The sequence below is a fragment of the Haliotis rufescens genome, unplaced genomic scaffold (genome assembly GCF_023055435.1).
Source record: "Haliotis rufescens isolate VD_foot unplaced genomic scaffold, xgHalRufe1.0.p SCAF_24, whole genome shotgun sequence".
Taxonomy (NCBI): Eukaryota; Metazoa; Mollusca; class Gastropoda; order Lepetellida; family Haliotidae; genus Haliotis; species Haliotis rufescens.
Window position 1 is genome coordinate 3324247 of NW_025963935.1, and position 9073 is coordinate 3333319.

Genomic DNA, 9073 nt, shown 5'->3' on the forward strand with positions numbered 1-9073 from the left:
ATTAATATAGAATAGGTCATGCATCCTTGCGGAAAAAATACAGTTTTAAGAACATATTTTTTTATCCATGTAAAGCTTTATACTGTTAATGGACCTAGCACCTACACCTCTTTAAATATAACACGAGCAACATGCTTATATAGCTCCAGGTTAGATTGAACATACATCCGACATACATGGGGAAGTAACGCACGACAGCATTTCTGAAGTGTACATGCAGTGTACAAATATGCAGCCACTTTCTCGGCACTATTACCGACTTTGGCGGCACTATCGCGCCACTTTCACGGCACTATCGCGCCACTTTCACGGCACTATCACGGCACTTTTGCGCCACTTACGCGAAACTTCGCGGCATTAGCGCGCAACTTTCGCGGTATTATCGCGCCACTTTTGAGTCACTTTCGCGATACTTTCACGGCACTATCGCGAACGAATAGCGAAATAGTTTCGCGATACAGGGGAAGTGACTTTTGAAATGTAGTGTACGTCACAGTTAGACACTGATATTCAGGATATCAGACTCTTCCTTTGATAATAATAGCAATTATCCCAGTGATTTATCCGTAATCTGATTCGATCACCGAAAGTACCTACTTGACCTTTGATATTTTCATTACTATCCGCACATGAAGCCAATGGATATCGTTTTTATTCGCTGGCTTTATCAGTTGCATTTTCAAGTTTATTTTGCTTTCATGTTATGTTTCGTCCGACCCTCTGAAGATGAATTGCACTGTTACAATGTTAATCCTCTACTGTTAATCCTCCACCTACTATATATATTCTGCACTATGTCCCTCATTGGGTAGGACTTCAGGCGGAATGGAGGGCAATACCAAGGGCGAACGTACGCAAGGAAATCAAAAGTATGCCATCAAGGTGTCTTGCACAACATGGTGGACACGCCAGATATTGATCTACACGCCCAAAATTAATTCAGACATTTATCGCCTTTACATCTTCACTATCATTTCATCAGTTCCCCTATTTGTTGAAGGGAGTCATCTATATACACATTTTCTTTTTGGCCGTACGTTTTTTGTGGTTTTCATGTCATTGCGTACATGAATGGGATAACATTGGTAGGTGTAGGTGTTGACAACAAAGGGATGATGCTGTCACAACACACTGGACAGAGAACACATACGTGGAAGCCAATAAGGACATGAAGCCAATAAATAAGTGATTATTGTTTTATAAGTTCATAGTAGGCGGGTGGAATGAAATAACCTTATCTGTGTTATCCCGATCATATATGTCATTGTTGTTACTGTTAATCCTCCACCTACCATATATATTCTGTACCTAGTCCCTCATTCATTCTTGCTTGACAACGGTATAAGGATCTATACCGAAACGTCGCTTTTTACAGTATTGTTATCCATAAAAAAATGTCTACCTTGCAAAATGTCGTCAACATGTCGGTGGCCGGTCAAATGTCCAGTTCCCAAAAAACACAAATCTGTTTGTTTATCATATGTGACACCGCCCCACACCATGACACAACCAATCCGTACCGATCATACTGCTACTTCCCAAACAGCGTGTTCTTCTATCTGAGTCGGAACCACTTGCGCGCAGCCCGTCCCTGGTTTTGCCTAGTCCACCCCAGTCTTTGCCGCCTATGGTATGCTTTCAGGCGGCCTCACCTCACCTCAAATCACCTCACGTCACCTCAACTCTCTTGTACCAATAATTCGAAATTTCATTGTGCTTAGATGTTGTGTTTAGATGCAACGCCACGGTTTTGAAAATGTACACCTTAGCCATAGCTACATTCAAATCATGAGTTGCTTTATTTTTGTCGGTAGTATATACTATACAGGAAACATGCCCTGTCCATGGGGACAAAGGCTTGAAGAAGCAATGAGAAAGAAGAGGAAGAAAGGAATTTGGGCGAGTGTCTCGTCTTCAAGAAGAAAACATTGCCTTTATTCGTTTGAGTTAATTTGAGACGCTTCTTTGTCAAGCCTCGACTCAAGCCGTTGAAGCATGGGCCGATGAGCTCAGTCATATTCTAAAGCAGGGGAAGTAACTCCTGTTGGCTTAAGAAAGTCATGTTTGGCATGTGCAGAGATGAGGTGGAAACTCACAGAATTAGATCAAGAAGAGCGTGAGGTAGTTGGTCCCGTGGATCACCAGCTTTTTACTTCCATACATGGAATCAAACCCTTCCCTGGTGCCCCGGTCATGGCATTGGATCAATGCTGTGGAATCAGCGAAGAAATTTATCTTTTTTCAAGGAGAATAGTGGAAGTGATGACCGTATTAAGAACAAGTTGATAGTAAAATACTGTGGTGACAAGACTATATACTTGTCGAAATAGGCTACTGACTGGACCGGGTGGTCAGACTCACTGACTCACTGATTGTGTGTGATCGTATCCCGTCGGACGTCCCTTATACTCTCAATCCCTAGTTTGACAGGTCTTCGTTACATATATTTTAAGGTAAACAATAAACATACAAACAATGCCCTGTAAGGGGCAATGTGTCCTACAGTCACGAAAGGCGCCGCGATTGGCTGTGCTGCGTTGTGTCCCTTACCATGATCCAAAGATTATGGCAATGAATTCCAGATCCTCTCAGATTATGTTTTTTCAGTGGTCAGCGTCATATGTGTGATCTATGTTGACCGAGAAAAATAATGAACTGTATGGTTTTGTTTCTATGTTGACCGAGAGAAAATATCGCTATATTAGGTCGAGATTTTTTATTGATGTTGAATATACTTTTTGAAGCAGATGATTGTTGGGTATGTTTTTACACAAAATAATAAGCTGTGTGGTTTTGTTTCATTTGCCCCATGCTTTCGCGTTCTTGTTTCGTATTATCGCTTTTTAGCGTCCGAAATGGAATTCAATAACGCGATGTCCCCTCCCAGCCACAACAATGATAACTGGTTTCAGGAAAGAACTGATTCGTTTCGGGCTTCCCTTCCATATGAAAGTGAATTCATTCATAAAGTTTAAGTACATTTCAAAGCGGCGATATCCCGTTAGCTTCCTAGATATGAATTATATTTTGCAATAGTTTTTCCTCATGTCAACTTCACCATAGACACGCGGCATATCAATCTATATTTATGATGCCCTATTTCATTTACAGCAGCTGCGCTTCCAAAAATCTGCTCATTGAAACTCCTTGATAACCTCAAACCTCTTAGAAACAGGCCATCAGCAGCTTAATGCTGGTAGTTAGGGGTGGGTGCTTGTGAAAGGCGACTCACGGGATCAGGTGGTCACGCTCGCTGATTTGGTAGATGCATGTCATCGATCCCAATTGCGTAGATCGATGCTTATGATATCAATCACTGGATTGTCTGGCCATAATCGAATATTTACAGACCGCAGACCATATAGCTGGAATATTGCTGAGTGAGGCGTTAAACAAACAAAGATAGTGTTGACTATATTGGATCGGACTTGACTTGGCTGATTGCGTTTCATCGCACCCCGATGGCATGGGTCGTCGATTATTTAAAGAGTTGATAGAGTTGGAATCCGGTGTAAACAAACGAACATACAGGTAGCCACACCATGCCCGCTGTTTCATACAGCTGTCATATTGCGGAATGCAATGTGAACAAACGAATACAGCCAGGCTGTCCCCTCCTTGATAGAGGTGGAATATTACTGACAGCTGTGTTAACAAACAGACACAACTGCACCCTGTCCCTGTGTGATGCTTGATCAAACAAAACATATCTAGTTCATATCACCCTCGATTATCCAGTGTAATATGCCTCCTTTCTATTATAATTTAAACATGGCCACATTCGACACTATAGCTTCTTTTTGAGCCTCAAATTACGAAAGCCTAATGGTCCCACTTTGATGCCATTCTCTTGTTTTGGTTATAATCGAACATTTTTGTTATTCCAATTATTTTATCTCGATACTTCGATTGGTTTCACGTAATTGCAATTAGTTTTTCGTTATTTTAGGTTTATTTCAAGAACGCGAAATTTTGATTTAAAAAAACAACTTGATTGGGCTTTCGCACGACGAGGCTTTCGTACCAAATAGCCTTCCAAGCAAATACCAAATGACGTTTAACGAAAACCGTCGAGATAATGTAACACAGCTCGCTACAGGTGAAAAACATCTGTTGGGGAGTGGACGTCGGTCTGTTGGGCGTGGACGTCGGTCTGCTGGGCGTGAACGTCGGTCTGCTGGGCGTGGTCGTCGGTCTGTTGGGCGTGGACGTCGGTCTGCTGGGCGTGGTCGTCGGTCTTTTAGGCGTGGACGTCGGTCTGTTGGGCGTTGACGTCGGTCTGTTGGGCGTGGACGTCGGTCTGTTGGGCGTGGACGTCGGTCTGTTGGGCGTGGACGTCGATCTGTTGGGCGTGGACGTTGTACCATCTAAAAAATGAAATTGTCAGTCATGAATGAATGAACAACATAATTAATAGCGATAAAGAGATTGTGTGGAATAGTTTTCTAATATAGCCTATTAGCTATTCTTTAGGCTGATTTACTGATGTATTCACGAGTGATGGAGGAATGTAGAGTGTATCCACGCCGTGGTGTATTGACATACTACCTCAAGCACCGTATGCATTCCCGGTAGATTAGCTCCTTGGTGTATTGTGAGGTACTAACGATAGACTGAGCTTGGACCAGTCAAACAAGTTAATGGTTAATGTATTCGCTGGTAACGCCCATTTCAAGGTTCGATTCCCCAAATGGATACAATGCGGGAAGCCGCCATAATATTGCTGGGAAAGTCAAGTAAATCGGTCATGAAAACATTAACAAATACACAGACAATGGTAATAAAGAAATATGTATTCATGTCATCAATCCCAAATACGTGAATCTATGTTCATGATGTCAATCACTGGATTGTCTGGTCCAGCCTCGATTATTAACAGACCGCCGTCATAAAGCTGGAATATTGGTGAGTGCGACGTAAAACAACAAACAAACAACCAGTTCGTGTTTCAGACTATTTTTGCAGAGCGCCAGGTACGGTGCCATCTGTTAACGTCATATATTCTCCAGGAGTAAATTTGTAACGGCACCAGTAGTCAGTGTAAATCCAGCTTGTTGAGTGAGATCAGTAGTAGTTCCGGATGTCTACTGTCAGAGTGAGATTAGTGCCAGGTTCCAGTGCGTTGGTGTCCGTGTCGCTGCTGATATTGCACTGTGGCAGTGCTGGTTGCAATAAACAGATAGATAAAATGAGATATTAGCCTTTTTCATCAGTGTTTGTTGTAATGGATGACTAAGACTTTCTCATCAGAATTTGTTGTAATGGATGACTGAGACTTTCTCATCAGTATTTGTTGTAATGGGTGACAAAGACTTTCTCATCAGTGTTTGTTGTAATGGGTGACAAAGACTTTCTCATCAGTATTTGTTGTAATGGATGACAAAGACTTTCTCATAAGTGTTTGTTGTAATGGGTGACTAAGACTTTCTCCCCAGTATTTGTTGTAATCGATCTTACATGTGTATGTTCATCTCCTGAGTTTCATAAATGTCCATTGGCTGTGTCGTTATTCAAAGCTTTTTGTCCGTCGGGAATGTTTCTGAGTTGTAGAGGTCATAAAGTGCTGTTTCAACAATAACTTGCATATCATAAACTGAGGCGATTTTTCACAAATTCATGTTCTTGTATAACTGATTTCTGTCGAGGGTGTTAATATTCATAGTATGTTAATCCAACATGTTTATATATTTGGTAAAGAGAAGTAACTCACCTAGTTTGTACTCCAACATACACCATCCAATACCTCTTTCACTGCAAAAGAACCCGAGTCATCTGTCGTAGTTTTCACGAGTAAGTGTACTCCTGCAGTCGCGTCCTATCATAAAGTGACCAATCATGTGAGATACACTACTGACCAAACAGAAGTTGCCCTTCAGTCCCCTGGACCATGTTTTCCGCTACATATTGGGCAGATGGTAATGGTGGACGAAAGGCGTGGCATGCAAATGGCCTTAAATACTTTTGTTTTCTTGTGTTTTTCTTTTTTTGTTAATGACTGCTAACAAGTATGGCTGAAAACACGTGCTGTATTATGGCCAGTTTCACGTGAAAAAACACTTTTGCCACTATAGTGCTGTGCACATGATTTTGATCGTTTCACCTGCACAAAAACGGGTGGTATCTGAAGACAATACGTGGCCATTACTGTATAAATACACAATAAGGGCTCACAATGACACCTGGTCAAAATGTTAAAAATTTTAGGATTGTGAAGTTTTTAATTTGGTTCAGTATATTTTAGTGTAAGTTTTTAGTCATCAGTATCAATGCAAAGTGTTCTTAATATATTTGTGTATACCTTATAAGGCAAACTGGCTTCTTTCTTAGGGCAGTTACAACAAACCGGAGTTTAATTTCACTTTCCTTCGTTTACGTCTCTCCATGGTAGTATTGCCCTTCTTGCGAATTATGCACGGCATATCTGATGTGGGAGGAAAGCCCGAAGTCATGCAGGTCTTAGACGTTTGTGTAGCTATCAATGAGTGAGTAAGTGAGTGAATTTAACGCCGCTTTTAACAGTATTCCAGTTATATACTTCCTGCCTGAAGTGATGCAGGTCTCAGACGTTTATCACTTCAGTGAAACCAACGAGCACGGGTATGGTGCTGACAAAACTAGAAACCTAATCGGGGCGAACCAGGCTTCGAACCAACAATCATTGGTTTCTGGCGTGCCCAAGGGCCGCAACTCTTCACAGCAGATCAAGGCGTCTTAGACGACTGGGCCACCTGGGCCCCATTTCCATTAATGCTTCACTCATAAGACATAATTACCAAACGGTTGTTATATTTCCATTTTCGCCCATTTGTTCGAGATTAAATATATCTTTGATGAAAATACACCTATTGCCCTCACATCGACTGTGATGTTATCTTCTTTTTCAAACTGAATAACCGTGATATAACTGGAATAATGTTAAAAGCGGCGTTAAACCCAACTCACTCACTCACTCAAACTGAATTTCTTTGTACTGAAAACATCTTCTCTGAAATTGCCAGACAGATGAAGTTTGATTGTTGCATGTATGCTTCTTCTGGGGATGATTTATATTAAATATCAATTCTGGCAACAACATTCGTCAAGTTTCCTTATATTTGTTGTCAACAAATATAAGTTGTAGTAGGGTCACTCGGGATATATGGGGTTTTGTGCATCCTGCGTTATTTCAAAATATAACCTCTTCATCACTCCCTCGTCTCTTTATCACTCCCTCATCTCTTCGTCACTCCCTCATCTCTTATCACTTCCTCGGGATGATACACTGGATTATATTCATCGAAAGTATACACAAATCACTAGCTTATTTCTATGTCTTATTTCTGTACTATTTCACTAACAGCAGAGCCATGAAATTACCATTGTATGCATGTAGATGAGGAGTATGTATAAGTATGAATTTACAAATTCTGAGCCTCACATGGAAAGACCGGTCTGGTACAAGCAGCCACACACACAGACACACGCACGTGCATGCACGTGCTATACAAGTGCAATAATCTTGGACGCAACGTTTAACCCCATTTTACCTCACCTCACTTTTGTCAGCGATGATGAAGGGATTGTTCCCTTGGAAAAGAACATTTTAGTGTTAACGTAAACGTTGTCACTATGACACTTTGGCGAGTAAACAAAAGGTTCACACATTGAGAGGGGTTAAAAATCCAAGTCAAACGGGACAAGAAGATTTTTAATGGTTGATAATTATTTTTGAATTATTGAAATGATACTATTATATGTGTTAAGATACTCCAGTTCAATTCAATAGGGGTGGCAGACAGACATTGATTGTTTGGAAAATATTGTTAATTTTAGGGCGTGTTTACAATTGATCGATTGCTACTTTGTGGATGTCGATGACTTTCACTGCCTAGATTTTACAAGAAATAGAATATACATTACAGTGCATTATAAATTAATGTGAACAGACTTGGAAACACACAATATATCTTCATATCATACACTTGTCAACACGTGTCACATATCACATGATACAACACATATGCCATATCAAATAACACATTACACACATAACATACCTATGACTTTGGAAGTGTTTATATTATATCTCCCCCTTTGTTGATATTATTTCCATGCTGACAAAGATGAATTGGAACTCATATTTCGATAATATGTCTAACGAACTTGTTTTTGTCAATAATGTTGAGGTAGATAAGAAATTACCATTTTTTCTGCTAAATATGAGGAGGAATATGAAGAAATAATGGTGGACATGGTGGATCTATGTAAAGTATGTGCATGGCAGAAAACACTTCGTGAAGTACATGAAAAGTGTGATGTTCAGTTAAAATAGTATACTTTCAGATAAAAGAAAGCTGTTCGGCAAATGTGTAGAGAAGTCGAAGATATTTCAGCTTTTAACTTATGGAAACATTGGGAAAAAAATTGTGGACCTTGTTGGTAGTTGGTAGTGAAGGATGATCGTGGTGTATCTGATGCGATTGTTGGGTTGATGGTTGAGCAGGTGATGGGACTGTTGGGCTTATGGTGGTGTAGGTGATGTGACTGTTGGGCTGATAGTGGTGTAGGTGATGAGACTGTTGGGCTGGTGGTGGTGTAGGTGATGGGACTGTTGGGCTGATGGTGGTGTAGGTGATGAGTCTGTTTGGTTGATGGTGGTGTAGGTGATGCGACTGTTGGACTGATGGTGGTGTAGGTGATGGCACTGTTGGGCTGATGGTGTTGTAGGTGATGGGACTGTTGGGCTGCCAGTGGTGTAGGTGATGGGACTGTTGGTCTGATGGTGATGTAGGTGATGGGACTGTTGGGCTGATGGTGGTGTAGGCGTTGTGGCTGTTGGGCTGATGGTGGTGTAGGTGATGGGGCTGTTGGGCTGGTGGTGGTGTAGGTGATGGGACTGTTGGGCTGGCGGTGGTGTAGGTGATGGAACTGTTGGGCTGGTGGTGGTGTAGCTGATGGGACTGCTTGGCTAATGGAGGTGTAGATGATGGGACTTTTGACGTGATGGTGATGTAAGTGATGGGTATGTTGGGCTGATGGTGGTGTTGGTGATGGGACTGTTAGGCTGATGGTGGTGTAAGTGATGGGATCGTAG